At 47.9% G+C, this 19,836-nt stretch overlaps 1 long non-coding RNA gene across 1 annotated transcript in view; it reads right to left on the bottom strand.

The window, feature by feature from the left end:
• Positions 1-19,620, bottom strand: part of LOC140408338 (uncharacterized) — a 92,042-nt gene extending 72,422 nt beyond the window's left edge. The window contains exon 1 of the long non-coding RNA XR_011940087.1: positions 19,346-19,620. This is a non-coding gene — a long non-coding RNA (uncharacterized lncRNA). The remainder of the gene's footprint in view (positions 1-19,345) is intronic.
• Between the last annotated feature and the right edge of the window lie 216 nt (positions 19,621-19,836).

The following is a 19,836-nucleotide window of genomic DNA, read 5'->3' as shown; positions in this document are numbered from 1 at the left end:
ATAAATTATTTTTCAATTTCCCTGTTTTATAGTTCAGCCAAGCATTTATGAGATGAAGCATTATATAATCAATCAGATTTTCAGAGTGTCTGGTCTGAGAGGGAATGCTTGTTTGTTTTGGGGAATAGTGGGGAAGTGTTAGACGAATTAGTAGGCTGATTATCAACCTGTTTGACCGTGTCACAAATGCTCCTCCTGAAGCCCTAGTGTGGGATTTGAAGCTGGAACGTCTGGCTCTGAAGGCAGGGGTGCCACCAGCTGTGCCACAGGACCACCTACTGAGAGGAGGATTAAACATTAGCTCAGGTTTTTAAAGCATGCTCTAGACTACTCCGATAGTAGTCATGACCAATCCATGACATAGAATAAAGACAGCTGGCTAAAGGAACAAACCTGACAAAAAAAGTGACAGCCCAGTGCCAGGTATGAGATGATAAAACAGATGGGAATGGATCTAGTGTTATGAGGAAATATGACAAACCACAACAAACCCTGATAACCATCACTGACAAACTAATGGCATTTATCAATCAGTTCAGTCAGAACAGTCGAAAAACAAAATCAATCGAGAACAAACTAACATGCTGTAGAAAGAAAATGTATAAGAATTGGAACCCTGCCAAAGAGGTCAATAGTGACTAATCACCTTAATTTTGTTTACTCGTGCCAAAACATTAATTGTGGTGGCTGAGCGTTGGAAAGGATGCGCCAACTATAATAATCATATCTGTCCAACTGCTTGCTGACTTGTTTTCGTGGATCACTTTCTGCAGAATGTGAATTATTGATTGGAGTGAAACCGAGATTATGGACCTCAGTCACCTGTTTCTCGGCGCGCGCAGGATTCTCTCTGCCGCTTGTCAATGGGATTTCCCATTGAAGCCTGCCCACACTGCCGGGAAACCCACAGACGGGGGTGCCAGAGGGAAAAGAGAATTCCAATGGCTGGAGAATTCCAGTCTGAATTTAGAAGCCAAGTGCATGATACTTTCCCTGATCTCCATCAAAAACACAGAAGCTGTGCCAAGCTTTTGCAAGATCCAAGGAAGTGATTTTGAGATGTGGATTATTAATTAGATACTCGTATCTTCATTCAATTTAGTTCTGGATGGGCCACATTGGTTCTTGATGTTTCATGATGGAGGGACCAGGCCACAGTCTTTCTGTCAATTCTTTCAACAATCCATCAAGAGGGGGGACTTCTGGTGACGGCGGGCGGGAGGCGGCCGCACAATGGAGGGCTCACGTTCGGGAACGGCATTTTCGGGGCTTTAAGCCCGGTCCCAGGGTCCATGGAGGCGGCAAAAGCAGGGGGAAACTGAAGAAAAATGTCGAGGGTAAGCAAAAAATCGTCCGTAAAGAAAACAGCTGAAGGCCCGTCGGGGAGTGGAGGGGTCATCAATTAAAATGGAGGCTGGAGCACCAGGGGAGGCTGCATTGCTAACGGCTGAAGAAATAACTAAGGTGATGGCTGCGGAATTCGAAAGGCAGTTTACAAGATACATGGAGTCAATGAAGAAGGAGATGAAAGAGGTTTTGAGTGCGCTGGTGGAGGAGGCGATTTCCATGGCGGTGGCGAGCGCAGTGGCGGAGGTGCGAGAGCAAGGGGAGGCGCTGAAGGAAGTGGAGGAGACGTTATTACAGCACGGTGATCAACATGCCTCGATGGGGAAGGAGATGCGGAAGGTGATGGACATTAACAAGGATCTGCAAGGAAAAATGGAAGACCTGGAAAACAGATCCAGGCGACAGAATTTGAGGATGGTGGGGCTGCCCGAAGGAGTTGAAGGACCGAGGCCGATTGAGTATTTTGCCGCGATGCTGGCTAAACTATTGGGGGAGGGGGAGGATCCCTCCTGATATGAACTGGATCGGGCTCATCGGTCATGGAGGCTTCTACCAATGGCGAGTGAGCCGCCAAGGGCAGTGACTCGGTGCTTCTGTAGGTACAGTGTGAAGGTAAAGGTCCTGAGCTGGGCCAAGCAGAAGCGGACGGTGCAGTGAGCTGGAGCTGGTATATGCGTATACCAGGACTTTACAATGGAGGAGGCGGGCTGCCTTCAACTGGGTGAAGAGGGCACTGTACATTAGCAAGGTGCAGTGCGGCATTGTATATCCAGCGAAGCTGAGGGTGACGTACAAGCTCAGGGACTTTTATTTTGGAACGGCGGAAGTAGCAGAGGAGTTTGTGAAGGCAGAAGGACTGTGGCAGAACTGAGAAATGGCCATGTGCCGATGTGACCTCATGACTGACTGTATTTACTTCTTTTTGTTTCACTGCGTGCGGGTGTATGGGCTAAATGAGTCAATGTTGTATATATTTGGACAAGGGAAGTGATGGGACTTTCACTCGAAATGAGGGCTCTTGGGGTGTAGGTGGATATGCGGGGTTTGTGTGCTAAAAGGGGATTTCTGGGCTTTCCAAGGGCCGGGCAAGGGGGAATGGGACCTGTGCGGTTTAAGCTGGCCAGTGAACGGGAGTGAGGTGGGGGAGGGGCTGTGGCCTTCGGAGCCTGGCAGAACAGGGTCCGAGTGGTCTAGCCGGGGTGTGAAGTTGGGAGGGAAAGAACCGAGGTTGGGAGGAGGAGTTTTACAAGAGGCAGTGGACGGGAGGAGTTGGAGACGGTGGGCGGGTGTACAACTCTTGGGTATCATGTACAGTACTCCTTCAGAGGTTGGATGGCGTTGAGTAGGGGGGGGGGGGGGGGAAGAGTGGACTCTATAGGTCAATGGTGACCATGGGCGGTCCCGGACTCCTTTTTCTTTTTCTCTTTTGTTTTTTGTTTCCACCGTGGGAGGGTTTGTTTTATTGGATGCATATATTGACAGGTGGGCCATTGTTTGAGGTGGTGGGAGGATGGGATCGTTGGTATTGTTAAGGGGATTGATTTTGTATTTGTTACCGTTTACTGTTTGTGGGTGGGGTGTAAACTTTGAAGGAAAATGTGAAAATGGAGAATAAAAACATTTTATATTTTAAAAAAATCCATCCAGACGGGGGTTGTATCGGCTAAATATCTCAAAGATGGAGACAGTACATTCAGAAGACTCAGTTCCCAGTGAAGGATGCAGTCTGGTAAAACATAATAAATATGGACAAAATGTTGGACAATTAAAGCCAAGCGAGTTCGCCTAACCTACCCCATACATTTGTAATGATCTGTTGTCACACGATGAGAGACCCTGTTCACTGTTGGTGTCATGTATTTCTCTGGCAGAGCTGGAAAAACAGATCCAAACCCCACTGCCAATTAGGAGAAACAAAATGTCTCTACAATGCTGTTGGGCAATCAAACCTAGTCCAGGAGATCGCATTGACTATAGCATATTACTTGATACCCACTTGTATGATGCAATCTCAAACTCCAGACAGGATCTGGTCGAGTTGTCTTGTAGGTTACACTCCTGCAGAATAGGAAGATTCATTGATTGAGAGATCAGTGCAGCAGATAGTTGATGTGTTATGTACTCTGGGATAACACAGGCTACAACTGGATGCAGCTTTAACCAAAAGATACTCCAGACCTTGAAGTTAGTTTAATCTGATTTATTGAACCAGTAGCACAGTTAGCACAGTTCTCTATGAGTTCGACTCTCTGCTAACCTAAGTGCGGTTACTCTGTCTGACTGAACCAGACTAGCTCTTAGCAACGTGCTGAAGGTGTGATACTGTACATACACCCTGACTCACTCTGTAGATATTCATCGGTGGAAAGAGGCGGAGTGTGAGTGCCTTGTGCCTTTTATAGTGAGATACCACTCCTGAGTGTCCTGCCTGCTCATTGGTCATGTCCTGTTCTCTGTTCATTAGCTGCCTGTCTGTGCCTGTCTGTATATCATTATCTGCATGTCTGCATATCGTGACAATAGTCATGCAGAGAATGATGAAGCAAATTGAATCCCTCCTCTGCTGAGTTGTTGAAGTCCGCCATGCTGCTGTAGCAAAGCACTGAACAGAGACTAGGAGGCAATCATTAATGAAAGGAGTCATCGAGGCACAGGAGAGGCATTATCCTGCCATGGACGATACAGTCAACGTCCTTCTGTAGATGAGCTCTAGAAGGGGTAGCATGGTAGTACAGTGGTTAGCACTGCTGCCTATGGCACCGAGGACCCGGGTTCGAATCCCAGCCCTGGGTCATGTCCGTGTGGAGTTTGCACATTCACCCCGTGTCTGCGTGGGTTTCACCCCCATAACCCAAAATGTACATGTTGGATGGATTGGCCAGGCTAAATTGCCCCTTAATCGGAAAAAAAATAATAATAATTGGATACACTAAATTTATTTTTTTTAAAGATGGCAGTACGGTGGCGCAATGGATAGCACTGCTGCCTGATGGCGCCAAGGTCCCAGGTTCGTTCCTGGCCCCGGGTCACTGTGGAGTTTCCACATTCTCCCCGTGTTTGCGTGGGTTTCGCCCCCACAACCCAAAGATGTGCAGGGTAGGTGGATTGGCCATGCTAAATTGCCCCTTAATTGGAAAAAATGAATTGAACACTCTAAATTTAAAAAAAACGATGAGCTCTAGATTTCACAAGGCCGACACTTGAAAGGAGATGCCACTTGAACAACAATGTTTTCTCCAGATATCATAGGGTGGGACAAGCATAGGTTATATCGTTTTGGCATCATGTCTGGGGCACGATCTAACAGCCACGCCATTATGGGAATGAATCGGAGCGAGCCGATTAGATCGTGGGAAACTCCGAAATCGGGAAGTGTGGCAGGTGCCAATCTGGTTCTGATCTAATCGGCCCGCTCATGTTGGTGAGGTCAGGATCGTGGCATCGCGAGAAACCAAGAATCACCAATTAAGGCCAATTGCCATCCCATTGACAGGAAGCCATGAGGGGCTGGTTTAGCACACTGGGCTAAATAGCTGGCTTGTAATGCAGATCGGGGGCTCGGTGCCAAGGGGCCCCATGCTGTGGCCGGGGGGGGGGGGGGGGGGGGGGGCGTTGCGCAGGACAGGGTTCCCCAGCACAACCCAGTCATTGGATGGCACCCTGAGAGATGGCAGGGACCGAAAGTGTGGTGAAGGCTCGGGAGATTAGAGGATAATGGGGTGGAAGCCATAATTGATTGTTAGTCTCACACCCTCTCCAATTTCCTACAGATATCGTAGTATGGATAATATTGTGGACCCCGCAGCAGCTGTCCTCGTGGTAGCATTGGCAGTCCAGGCGGCCAGACGTCGGGGAAGGCGGCAGCAGAGGCTTGAGGCAGCAACCCATGTGTAGGGTCCAACGTGTGCGACTACCTCCAAGATCATGCACATGTGTGCCCGCTTCCCCGCTTGCACGGCAGTTACATCCTGGGGCAGTCGGAGGACCCTGGTGTCTTCGAGGGACACCCCAGGATGACTGGATGGCTCATGGATGAGGGATACGTACAGGACCTGGTTAATAACAGGGGCCGGTGACCGATGCCGAGACCCGATATATCGAGGTCCATGTGGCCATCTGGGCTATCATAGAGCGGTGCATCGGACTGCTTAAAATGCCGTTCCGACGCCTTGACTGCTCAGGCCCTCCACCCCGTGATCACCTAATCCCACGCTTTTTGGATCTGTCTGTCTTATATCACTCCAGGCTGATGGGTCTGTGTCAGCACTGTCAGGGGGTCAATAGACAAAGCAGGAGGGTGAGGACAACCTGCTGTGAGCTGAGCTCTGGTGCTTCTCAGTGTATGCCATAGCCCGTCTGCCTGTTGACAGCTCGTTCACACCCATCACCTGCATGCGGTATGCCTGGGGGGGTGGGGGGGGGGGGATAGAGGGCAGAGAGTGAATAGGGAGGCGGGGGTGCAGGCTGGTCCACAATGGGGAATATCGTAACAGAGGCTTCAAATGTCTTGGGTGTAACGTGGTTTAATGGTGTACAATCGTGGCCCTAACTCCCTAGCTACCGATAGGCCGCCATCCCCCCTCCCTCCGTGCCCTCTGTGGTCCTCAATCTTCTTAGCCTTCCGTGCTGTGCCACTATGTCTAGGTGTGTTCCCAGGATGCAGATCAGAGGCAGAGGCAGTCTGCTGCTTACCGCTCCCTGGGGCCTTTGATGCCCCTGGTGGGCTCTTCTGGAGGGTCTAGGGCTAGAGGGCCCTAGCCACCTTGGCGTAGCTGTGCCACCCTGTTCCGCCTGCTGACCCCAAGAAGCACCATTGTTGGGGGGTGGGGGGAGACTCGGGTTTGGGGGGGGGAAAGTGGACACAGGAGAGACTCAGAGGAGCTAGTGACTGCCCTCCCCGTAGGGCGGCTCCTGGTCGTCCTCCAGTGTGCCCTCCTCCTGGTTGGTGCCATGGGGCCCTGGGAGTTAATAAAAATAATAATAATATGGGGCTGGTTTAGCACAGGGCTAAATCGATGGCTTTGAAAGCAGACCAAGGCAGGCCAGCAGCACGGTTCAATTCCCGTACCAGCATCCCCGAACAGGCGCCGGAATGTGGCGACTAGGGGCTTTTCACAGTAACTTCATTTGAAGCCTACTTGTGACAATAAGCGATTTTCATTTTCAATAATAATCGCTTATTGTCACAAGTAGGCTTCAATGAAATTACTGTGAAAAGCCCCTAGTCGCCACATTCCGCCGCCTGTTCGAGGAGGCTGGTAGGGGAATTGAACCTGCACTGCTGCCTTGTTCTGCATTACAAGCCAGCTATTTAGCCCACTGTGCCAAACCAGCCCCTGTTGAGTTAGTTGAGCTTCTTGCGGCACTGGGCGGCGGTCTGCCCGGTACTCCCCACGCTGATGGCCGCCACCATTGCCTCCCAGGCGGCACTGCCTGCCCTGTAGTTGACGCTCTGATCCCATCGGGGGAACAGGGTATCCTGTCTGGCCTCCGCCTCCAGCAGCCTGGCCAGGTTGGCATCTCCAAATCGTGGAGCCGTTCTGCAGGATGGCATGGCTGCGTGTTGTCTGGGGATTTCTCTGCAGGATTGTAAGCGGGGAGCTGCTGAGTGCCGTCCAGGCGAATCAGCTGGTGGGACAGTCTTTTCTGGCGTGAAGCTGGTGGGACATCATTAAGTACCTAATTAATGGTAGATACCGGTGACAGCCTCGCGGGGTCGGCCCTCAGGAAACACCCGACTGTTTTTGCTCACTACCACAGTTAGAAACTTTTCCGTTAGATTGCGCCCCCTGAATTTGTTGGGAGAATTACAGCCCACTATTTATTCCAAAAAATAAATGCAAAACAATTCAACTCCTACAGGAACAAAAATGAAAGTATACAGTTCAAAAAATTCACAAGTATTCTTTGGATGCAAGTGTTACCAGCAAGACCAGCATTTGTTATCTATCCCCATTTGCCCTGAGAAATTGGTCCAGTTTCGTGAACCGCTCTGCAGAGCATGTTCGTTACAGTAGGGACTACGCTTTGGATGTACTCTAGTGGCTGTAAAGTACTATGGGATGTCCAAGGGAGTGAAAGGCGCCATATAAATGCAAGTCCTTTCCTTTAGGATGGTTGAAGTAAAATGTTGCCACAGCCCCAGAGGACCATAGGCTGATCCCTCTTTGCGAGCTGACTGGTGGTGATTTCAGGTGAAGGTGACCACACCTTAGGCAAGAGGCGAGGTTGAGAAGGTGGGGCATACATGAAGTACAATCTTGGGGGGAGAGGGGGTTTGCTTTGCAGGTGGTTGTGGGGGGCAGGAGGGTGAAAGTAGCAGCAAATGGGCAATAACTTGATTCAGCACTCCAACCGAGTTTCTATTCCATTGACTTCAGCCCGAAACACATTTATACCCTTTGGAGTTCTCATCACATAAACCCTTTGCCCTTGCATTTCATGGTGTGATCACAATATGCCCCTTTGACACTGTTGCCTTTTAAATATGCTTATGCCCAACTATCAGTATACAGAATAAGAAACAAGGAACTGTGATTCTGCCTATATTTTAATCCTTTGACAGTACTGGAGTTACATTTCTCTTTAATGCAGTTCAATTCAACGTGACACACACAGCCTGAATTATACTAAAACGGTAAACTGGGTATTTCAACTGTGAGGGACTAAAACCTCACACTGCAATTATTTTATAAAATATGTATTTTATAAAAGAGCTCGTTGCCATTGTGTTTCATAGCCTAGGCTAGATGACAGGGGCCTGCTAAGCCAAAGGGTCCTTCCTTTCAATTTTTAAATGTTAAGCCATTCAACCATCTCGGGGATCTGGATGAGAAATACACGTCCTTTGTCAAAGATAATGGGGTGAGGTTATATGGACTTCTGGCTTGTGGAACCAGTAATATTGCCTTGCTGAACTGCAAAGTTTCAGTCTGTGAGTTACCATCTAACTAGCAGCCTTGCAGTAAAGGAGCTCTGCCCAGGCTGAATATCTGGCTCCATCTACAGTGGTTCTGCTGGAAACTATGTCCCGTCATCTACAAGACAGGCATGCAAGGAAAAATCTATCTCATTGTGTAAAGTCAACCACCGGAAAAATGAATTATACCACATCGGTTTTCAACTTGCCAATCCTTCATGAAGATTCATTGGACTTTGATTCTGGACTCTGGAACCCATGTGAAAAAATAGGTGGAATTCTCTAAAAAAACAGTTGGCAATATTTCCATTGCGGTTTCCCACACTAAGTCGTTTTTTTGGACCCGGGGTGAGACCCATCGAAAAAGTGATGCTTTCGACCCGAAGACGCCAGCGAGCCCGGCCTCTCCGAGATTGGGGTGGCATTGTTAAAGGGTGTCTCAATCCCAAAGTGAAAGTACAGGTGCCCCCCCCCCCCAATCCCCCAGCAAGGATCGTTGGCATCCAAGCCCTCCCAATGAGTCTCTCTTCAGGCCCCAACCCATTCTAGCCAGTATCTGAAGGATCCCCCAATCATTGGCCCCCCCAATCCCCCAGGTGAATGACACCCGCTATGGGGTCGCCAAATGCTCCTCCAAATCCCCTTCATGACCATACCCCTTTTCAGGATATGCCACATCCCTTGGCAGGGAAACTCCGAGGGATGTCTTGTTGCAATTATACAGGGCCTTGGTGAGCCCACACCTGGAATATTGTGTGTAGTTTTGGTCTCCTTATCTGAGGAAGGATGTTCTTGCTTTAGAGGGAGTGCAGTGAAGGTTTACCAGAGTGACGCCTGGGGTGGTGGGACTGACGTATGAGGAGAAATTGAATCGGTTAGGATTATATTCGCCAGAGTTCATAAAAATGAGGGGGGATCTCATAGAAACCTATAAAATTCTAACAGGACTAGATAGGGTAGATGCAGGAAGGATGTTCCCAATGGTGGGTGTGCCCAGAACTAGGGTTCATAGTCTTGAGGTTATGAGTAGATCATTTAGGACAGATGAGGAGACATTTCTTCAAACAGAAGGTGGCTGGCTGTGGAATTCGTTACCACAGGAAGTAGTTGAGGCCAAAACATTGTATATTTTCAAGAAGCAGTTAGATATCGCACTTGGGGCGAAAGCGATCAAAGGATATGGGCGGGGGGGGGGGGCGGAGGCAGGATTCGGCTATTGAGTTGGATGATTAGCCATGATCATAATGATTGGCGGAGCAGGCTCAAAGGACCAAATGGCCTCCTCCTCCTCCTATTTTCTATGTTTCTAACCATGAAGGGAGGTGATTGGAAAGCACTTGATGCTGTTTGAAATGGTCCAGAAGTTGTCAATCAAAGCTTGATGTTTACAAACATTGTGGTTAGAGCACTTCAGAGTTATTCAACTGTGAAGGAAGATGAATGGTAGAATGCTGACATCTGTGTGTATGTGTGTGTGGGGAAGCTGTCAATCCCAGCACAGTAAAATCAGTATCAAGGAGAAATTAATGAATGGCTTGCAGATCCAAGATCGGAGGGGGTTTATACCCAGCTGACTGGTTGTCTCTTTCCTGGAATTGACAGGTTCTGCTTCCTCTGCCTGAGCCAGCAGATGTATTGCCCAGGTGAGTGTTGAAGCAGTGATTTTCTTTTCACTGCCTCTGTCTGGACTGAACTCTAACTTCCAGATATGGGTCTCTCCTGGTGGGCTTAGACAGGGGTCTCGTTTCTGGGGTGGCTTCCTGACAGAGGTCACATTTATGGGGGCGGGGGGGGGGGGCTTCCTGACAGGAGTCTCTTCTTGGGGGGGGGGTCTCAATATTTAGGGGGTCTCTATGGAGGGTCTATTTATGTAGGGATTCTGTGGGAGGGTCCCTTTATTTGGGGAGTCTATGGTGGCGGGCTTGTAGGCGGGTCTTGAATTGTGGGGGAGAAGGTTGCCCTCTTGGGGGCAACTCCCTTAAATTACCCCTTGGCCCACCCCGAGGTCCACCGCATCAGGTACGCGTTTGTGAGTACCAGTAGTAATTCTCGCCTATGTGATTCCCAGCCCAGAGGAATGGAGAATCATGGGAGTCTGGATGGATGCCAGCGCCGATCCTATTTTCTAAACTACCGCTGGATTCTCCGCCTCTAAGCTAACTCTGCTACTTGCACTGCGACGCAGAGAATTTAACCCAATATTTCCTTTGTGTTGTCGCTGTACTGTAAATCTTTTCTCTATCCTTTTACTGTAAGAATGCGCACGAGTCAATGTGACAACCCTCTTCTTGCATTTTGAGTGTGTGCAAATAAACTAACCCTTTCAGTTCATCCTGTCTCGAGTTTGCAGTGAGGTTATTAATGTAAAATTGAGTCAGAACCAAAACAGTGGTTGGGAAGAATGCCATCACAATAGAGGGAAACAAATCAAAACATCTTTCTGTTTATGGAAGGGTGGTGAGTGGAGAAATTATTGCTGTTAAAAATAATCCCCCTCCTGCCCATAACACAATTAATTTTCACCGCAAAGGGTGGGATTAAACGGTAGCTAACTATTGACCACTGGCAGGCTGTTCTGGTCCCTCCGATATCTATGGCATTTTGTGTGGCTCGCCCATCTCGCTGCTGGGGAAGCTGCGTGGGGGAGGGGGCGGAGGGTCCTCCTTTGACAGGCCCGGAAGATCCTGTCCAAAGTGTTGGGTAATAGTACTCTGCCCTTAGTTTTGGTAAGATCTTTGTGGGTATGGATCAGGATTGGTCGGTTGTGTAAAATAGCTGACAGCCAATCGAGTTGAAATCAGCCATGATTGAATGGTGGAGTGGACTCGATGGGCCGAATGGCCTTACTTCCACTCCTATGTCTTATGGTCTTATGGATTGCTGGAATAGGTAATTGGACAGAGTTTAAAGCAGGCTGCTGATTGGTTGTCACCTGTTTCATGCCACTGTCTGGGATGAATTTCAACTGTCCAGATTACCTCGACTACAAAGTGAGATCTCCTTATCAGGTGATTGCGCACAACTTGAGAGAGTTTCCTGGTATTCCTTCTCGGAAAAAAGGAATCTGCACTCTCACAGGGTAGCATTAGCGCCAGCAACAATGCAACAAATCTAAACAGTGTGAAGGATCTGGGGAAGCTCATTCACACTCTGTCACACTGATTTAAAGCAAATGTTCTGTATACATAGAAATTCATGTCGACCAACCTCCCTCACGTTTGGCAGAAATGCCAATACGGGAAGTGTATGGATTTTGCTGGAAATTTCTGACATTTTTCTTGCCTTGTCTCACAAAAGGCAAAAATATTCCATTGCTCTTAATTAATGGGATAAGGTGCTAGGCAACAAATTACTCGAATCAGACTTAACCATTTTGCTCTTGTTTGGTCTCCGTGCCTGCTTTTAAAAAGCTATGAAAAAGAGCCACCCATCACAAAAGTTACCTCATATGATGCTCAGATGTTGTCCACCACTGTTCAAGATACTTGACACCAGCCAGGCCAAAGCAACTGCTTGTTCAGCATCCCATTCACTAACTTAAACATTCACGCCCTTGATAACTGATGCACCGCGCGTCAACAGTGTGTACCATCTACAAGATGGTTCCACTCCATCTACAAGTTTGCTGACCACACGACCATAGTGGGTCGGATCTCGAATAACGATGAATCAGAATACAGGAGGGTGATAGAAAACCTAGTGGAGTGGTGCAACGACAACAATCTAGCCCTCAACGCTAGCAAAACTAAAGAGCTGGTCATTGACCTCAGGAAGCAAAGTGCTGTACACACCCCTGTCTGCACCAATGGGGCCGAGGTGGAGATGGTTAACAGCTTCAAATTCCTAGGGGTGCACATCACGTAAAATCTGTCCTGGTCCACCCACGTCGACGCTACCACCAAGAAAGCGCAACAGTGCCTATACTTCCTCAGTAAACTAAGGAAATTTGGCATGTCCACACTGATTCTTAACAACTTTTACAGATGCACCATAGAAAGAATCCTATCTGCATCACAGCCTGGTATGGCAACTGCTCAGCCCAAGACCGCGAGAAACTTCAGAGAGTCGTGAACACAGCCCAGTCCATCACAAACCTGCCTCCCATCCATTGACTCCATCTACACCTCCCGCTGCATGGGGAAAGCGGGCAGCATAATCAAAGACCCCCTCCCACCTGGCTTCCTCACTCTCCCAACTTCTTCCATCGGCCAGGAGATACAGAAGTCTGAGAACACACACGAACAGACTCAATAACAACTTCCCCGCTGGACTGACTTGATTAATACTATACTCATGTATGCTTCACCCGATGCCGGTGTCTATGTCTACATTGTGTACCTTGTTGCCCTATTATGTACTTTATTTTTATTTTATTTACTTTTCATGTACTAAATGATCTGTTTGAGCTGCTCGCAGAAAAATAGTTCTCACTGTACCTCGGTACATGTGACAATAAACAAATCCAATGCAATGCACTGCCAAGGCTCCTTTGATTGCTCCTTTCTAACCTGTGACCAGACCCACTTAGAAGGGCAAGGGCAGCAATATATGAACACCACCACCTGCAAATTCCCCTCCATGTCACACACAGTTCTGACTTGGAAATATATTGTTCCTTCACTGTCACTGAATCAAAATCCGGAACTCCTTTCTTAACAGCACTGTGGGTGTACCTACACCATATGGACTGTAATGATTCAAGAAAGCAGGTCATCACCAACTTCCCAAGGATAATTAAGGATGGGGAATAAAAATGCTGGCCTAGCTGGTGATGCTTGCTACCCTAATGGCCGAAGGAGGCCATTCAGCCGATCGCGTCTGCACCGAGGACCCTACCTAGGCCTATCCCCCACCTCACCCCCAAATAAATTAAACTTGAACTCTAAGGAGTAATTTAGCATAGCCAATCCACTTAACCTGTACATATTTTGAAGGAAACCGGAAAACCTGGAGTAAGCCACACAGCCACGCCAAGAATGTGCAAATTCCACCCAGTCACCCAAGGTCGGAATCGAACCTGGGTCCCTGGTTTGTGATGCAGCAGTGCTAACCACTGTGCCGCCGTGCTGCAGTAGTCTGGACCAGGCCAATTGGCACAACCAGCACATGCTGGTGTGCATGCTCCACTAGAGCCTCTTTCCATCATTCCTTACCTAATTCTACCATTTTAACCCTCTACTTCCTGCCCTCATGTATGCCTGTTAAGCATCACCTTAAATATATCTGTACTATTACTGAACCACTCCCTGTGGTAACTAGTTCCACATTCTCACCACTCTTAGAATGAAGATGTTTTTTTCTGAATTCCCTTGGATTTCTTGGACACAATGGCTTCTGGTTATGGTCATTCTCATAAGAGGAAACATTCTCTGTGTATCCACTCTAACAAAACCTTTTATAATTAAATATATATATATATATATATATATATATATTGAAGTTTTACATTTTAACAAATAACACAGGAATGGGACAGCTCAGCAAGACAAAAAAGTCTCAACATCCATAGATACAGAGGGGAACAGGTAAATCGCAATATAGCTGGCTTAATACAGTCATTAGACTCAACTTGACACTTCTGTATGCTTCACCAGTGAACAATGGGGAAAAGGATAAGGCCATGAAAACATTGTGAAATGGTGCACACCTTCCTTCATGGCGATTGCTCTGAACGACCAGGAGAGTTCAGGAGAAGTGTTTTGCGCCATGTTAGCGTGTGCACACCAGCACACCTCGTTCTACTCCAGCAGCACCGGAGGCATCAATGACCACTGCAACCTCCTCCCCTCGGATAATAGACCCAGCTGTACCCCTGCAGGAACTAATCACGGATTCTTTATGTCCACCATAACAAAAAAGGTAAAATACAAAGAAACTACACGAGAACCCATTCAAAAAGGATGTTATACATATATCACACAATGCAACTTAACCTCAACCTCAAGCACAGGACATAACGATCATCATTTCACATATTTATCCAGAGTGGACCGGCAGTTATGGATATAGATTATGGTCAGTCCCTAATTGAAACAGTGAAAAAAGAGGGAGAATTTCCATTAGTAGAAGGTTGCAGGATAAAAGAGGACCAGGGCCCAGCCATATTTCTCCGGTGCATGTCACCACCTATTATGAAAGAAGAGAAAAAAACTACTCGTTCAGACAAAGGAGCGTCCCAACAATAAGAGGGCAACAGGATATCAGCCATAGTACATGGCCCGGCTCAACCCCAGGCCCTCATGCACAAAGGAGTCTCAACCAAGGATATTAAAACGCATCAAAAAAAAAACAGCCTCTCAGGACATTCCTAATAAGTGACTTCAAAAAGGGACGTCCCAAGCATAAGGGGGCAAAAAGATAGCAACTATATCACCGGACCTGGCCTAGTCCAGCACACACTGACACACCGGAGTCAGGACACCCAGCACATACCAAGAGCCAAGACCCAGCTGGCCCTGCACTTCACCCACCACACCCAGGGAACTGCAGCAACCCCACAACAGTAGAAAAATCACACCAGCCTCAACCAGGGAGACCCCACCACCAAAGGAAAGATGAATCATCAAGACACCCAATAATTGGGTGTCTGGGAGGGGGACCTAGTCTTTCCTCCCTGGAATGATTAAGGGAAACCCCATATAACCTGCTGAACCAAACCAGGGTTCATTACAGTACGCTGTTCACCCAGGTGAAGAGAAGAAGAACCCCCCCCCCAAAGAGGAATGCCGGAACTTGGCGAGGAACGTTGGCATTAGACCAGCATTGTATGCCATTGTAAAGAGGATAGTAGGGGAAAGACAGCACTGTCGCAATGGAGAGAATGATATTGCCTCCCCATGGAAGGCCCAGCCACAACAAAGAGGACATTCAGGAAACCACGATACAAGACTACTTGGAAGGAGGGTGCCTAACTCCCGAATCAAGCCTACCCCCAAACCGAAGAAGAGCTCCAACAATGTAGGAGCACAGCAAACAGACTCTCACTTCAACAATTCAAACAAGGTTTAACCAACCCTACCCTGACGTATATCCCCACTCATTTCTCCCTACCCTAATAACTTGAAAGTAAATCCCGCCAACTCCAAGCAAGAATAAGAAGGAACCCAGTCCTCTCCAGGACACATGATCTGCCCAGGCATTTGATGGAAATCAGCACGGATTCTCGAAATTCAAAGTAATAAAAAAGTCAAAATCAAAATCTGATGCAATTAGCTCTAACTGGAGGCTATCCTCGATCCTAGTGAGGACTCAACTAACCCTACTGCCCACCTCCACATCAACCATCCACTCATCACCCTCCCGTGGCTCCACTCATTTTCATTTTAAACAAGATAGGGGGTGTCTAAAATGCACTCCCTTCTCATAACTGCAAGTATTACAACACATTAAAAAACAGGAGTAAGACTGTGCACAAACCACATTTCACATTACCCACTGAATATGATTTTTGCCAAAATATTATAACCGACGACCCACACCCTCGTGCTCACTCCTTGCCCACCCTTGCTAGGAGAAAAGACAACAACAAGAAATAAATAGCATAACCAAAAGGGAGCAAAGTCCAGAATTATTAATGAACTGCAGGATAATAACACCACCTATGTCACTTGGAGGCCGAAGCCATGACAGGATCGTCGAAAAACCCCTAGGATCTCACAAACTATTCCATCGAACAAAGTATTTTTACCTCTGCCGTACCGTCGCCCTGACACCCAGGCAACTAGGAACCTAGGGTCTGACCGAGGGAGATGACATGACCAGCCACTTCCAACCCCTTGCAATAAGCATCGAGAACAGGATAGTATATGACCAGTGGTCCGAGGCCCAACTGACCCCAGGCCTCGAAGACCGGATACATTGTGCTCCTTCAAACCTGATGTGCATGGCAGCAATTTTCAAACTCAATCGGGAACTCGCTTCCTACGTCTCGCAAGAGACCAGGTTCACTGGGACTCCTTGTCCGGACCCCACTTCCCAAATCAGTCGCGATAGATGACACACCATGCAGCAGGGTTTCTAAGAATTGAAGGTGGGCCCCCATAAATGGCCCCCATTTATAGAATTGCTCTATAAAATACCGGTATTCTCTTCTATGCATCCTCCATTCTCCTAAGGATACTTTGCAGCAAAGACCTGCACCACAGATCCGAGATCATCCAAAACATCATTCGCAATGGCAGCCATCATCCCGATGCAAACAGCACCGCTGAGGTTTGGGCCCACTCACCATCGCAACCACCACTACAAGCTGGACACCACCCAGCCATCTCCGACTGCCTTAATCAAACGAGGATTCTCTCTGATTTAACTCGGCTTCTCGTCGCCAAACTCTGACCAGGAGCATCCAGGGACATAGTGCAAGGCATATCCCAAAAAAAGATAATGATGGAATGTGCATTGAGATAAAATAAAGGATTAAAAGACGAGTAGAGACAGAGCTTGTGAAAACACAGAGGGTCCTGTGCTCACATCACACCCCCACCCCCTTTTGCAATTATAAAGACCTCTATTAGATCATCACTCATACTTTTATCAAGAAAAAAGAGACCTCGCCCAGCTAATCTTTTCCCGATATATACATATATACCCACATATTTCTGGTATCGGGCGCAATCCAACAAGAGTCCTTTCTAGCAGGATTAGCGAAAAGCACCAGGAACAACCCCGCTATCTAACAGCGCAGTTTGTTTTTCATGCCCTGGCGGGGTTCCCCCCCCCCCCCCCCCCCCCCCCCCCGCCCCCGAGGCTACACTCAGCGTCATTTCCTGCGCTGAGGAGCTCCGGCGAGCGGAACACTTCTGTGCAGAAAGAGACCGGGACACCATTTTTAAATGGCGTCCGATCTCTCGACCCCGCATCCCACCTCACACGGACAGGGCACCCCAGGCCAGGGTTCCAGCGTGGGCAAAATGCTAGCCTGGCACCTTGGTATTACCAGCCTGGCACACTGGCAGAGCACCTGCCAGCTTGGCAGTGCCCAGGCGGCACCAACAGTGTCAGGGTGCTACCCTCCCAGAGGTCTCTCCGATCGCCTGGGAGACCCCCGACACCCCCCCACACCCAGGTACTGTTTCGCCTGGTCTCCATTTGTGGGGAGCAGTACTGAACGATGCCTGTCTGGGGTCTCCTTGGTGAGGCCAGGTGGCAGTTAGATCCGGTGGGAGCAAGACTAAGTGGGTTCTTAAACTCACTTAGCCATGCGAGATTGGGTCCTGCCCACAGATCGTGACGTCTTGAGAGATCTAGTTAGAGCTCGCGGGGTGAAACGGTTGTCGGGAATCCCACAGGAGGCATCTACCAGCCGTGTCACACCCTGGTTGCGGCAGGACGCAGCCTGTAGATCGTGCCTATCATCTTTGTAAATCTTCTTTGCACTCTCTCCATTGAATTGTAGACTGGTTACAGATCAGAAGGAGGCCCATTGTCTCTATGCTGTTTCTTTGCTAGTCCCACTCTCCTGCAGCCCTGCAATTTTTTTCTATTCAGATAATTAAATCTGTAATTGAGTCGCTAGAATTTTAACGAACTAGAAATTCACACTGTTTATTGTACCGCTGTGCGGTGGCACGATGGCACAGTGTTAGCACTGCTGCCTCACAGCTCCAGGGTTCCGGGTTCAGTTCCGGCCTCGGGTGACTGTCTGTGTGGGGTTTGCACTTTCACCCGTGTCTGCGTGGGTTTCCTCCGGGTGCTCCGGTTTCCTCCCACAGTCTAAAGATGTGCAAGTTAGGTGGATTGGCCGTGCTAAATTGGCCCTTAGTGTACAAAGGTTAGGTAAGGTTACTGGGTCACAGAGATAAGGTGGATGCGTGGGCTTAAGCAGGATGCTCTTTCCAAGGGCTGGTGCAGATTTGATGGGCTGAATGGCCTTCTGCACTGTAGATTCTATGATTCTGTGATTTCACGGACATTAAAAGGTTCATAACTAGTTAGTCAATCGGCATGAACATTTCAATATTGTGAGTGGCATCAACTACTAACTAGGGTCAGAGTTTTGAATCTGAACAAAACTTAATATGAGAAGATATTAAAAACAATCAGGCTGGAGGGATTTCAAGAAATTAATCAAATCTCTGCAATCCTTCTAGAAGCTTCTAACACTACTTTAGCTCTTTGATTAAACTACTAGTTTAATTCCCGAATATCCATTATTCTTTACGCTTTTGTTCCACCTAGTTAAAAACTCAATAAATTGTGAAAGCATTCCGGTTTGCCTTAGAGAAAAGCCATGTAGCTAGTATGTGTAATAGCAGCACTAATGTAGCTTATTCAGTTGGGTCGTTAGATTCAATTCATGCATGATTCGAGGCATATCACAATGGCAGAGGCCACTCCGCCCCTCCAGTTAGAATCTGGATTTTCCCCTTGCCTTATATCACTGGTTCTGCGATTGGGCTGAACGTCTTCAGGAGATGTCTCTCAGAGTTGTGTTCTCATCAGACAGTCACTGCTTTTTTTAAAGAAAGAGCCAATAGAAATGACATCTCTGGGCGACACTGACTCCAACAGGCAATACAGTCCATGATTCTCCCTTGGTGTGCTCACACTGTGGGTAGGAGATGCAGGACCGATCTTTGAGTTGACTATTCAAAACAAACGGCAGCCTGCCGCTCTCTCTGTTATCTCTTGGCTAAGACCCTGAGGGAGGGAGGGAAGCCTTAAAGGAAAGCAGAAAATACATTTTAAAAGAGGGACAAAGTAGATGAAATCACAAATGATTTATAAGGGCAGCACGGTGGTGCAGTGGATTAGCCCTGCTGCCTCACGGCGCTGAGGTCCCAAGTTCGATCCTGGCCTTGGGTCACTGTCCTTGTGGAGTTTGCACATTCTCCCTCTGTCTGCGTGGGTTTCGCTCCCACAACCCAAAGATGCGCAGGCTAGGTGGATTGGCCACGCGCTAAATTGCCCCTTAATTGGAAAAAATGAATTGAGTACTCTAAATTTATTTTAAAAAAGAAATGTTTATACTCTGTGCATAAAAAGTTAGTGCAAATAAATCACACTGCAGTGCTCGTAAGACAGAAAAGCAAATGCTTACAATAGTACGGCTTTAAAATTCCAGCACACTTCATAACCTACTTGAGCTGCAGTTGTAAAACAGTCAGATATCCAATCTTTTGCAGACGCGGTGCTGTGCACACTCATGGTGATGCTGTGCACCCCACACTTTGATGGTTATCGCCAACATGCCAACTCATGGAACATGCACTGGGGGGAACAGCAACTCTTGTCTTTTTCCTCTCCAAGTGTTTTCTCTTGTAACAGTTTGGCTTTTATGAGCAGTCCAGTGCCACTCCTTCTCCACTTCATTTTCATATTCTCGGACCTCCTTTTAATTTCAGCACATTGTTTTTATACCCTAAGTAACTCCGTGTAAGACCCACCCACCTTGCTGTGAGCCAGCCCTCCTAGATTGAATTACAGATTTCAACCACCCCTCTATCCCATCCTTTCCAAATTAACCACCTGACCCTTGGAATAGAAATCTGCCAAAAATACATTTACACTGGACGGCTTACAGTGAAACCAGTTATGCAAGGCTCTTTAGCTTTAGTTTGACTTTTAGAATG

Source organism: Scyliorhinus torazame, chromosome 3, assembly GCF_047496885.1.
Source record: "Scyliorhinus torazame isolate Kashiwa2021f chromosome 3, sScyTor2.1, whole genome shotgun sequence".
Lineage (NCBI taxonomy): Eukaryota > Metazoa > Chordata > Chondrichthyes > Carcharhiniformes > Scyliorhinidae > Scyliorhinus > Scyliorhinus torazame.
The sequence above is the reverse complement of the archived record's forward strand: the minus strand, read 5'-3'. Positions and strand labels throughout refer to the sequence as shown.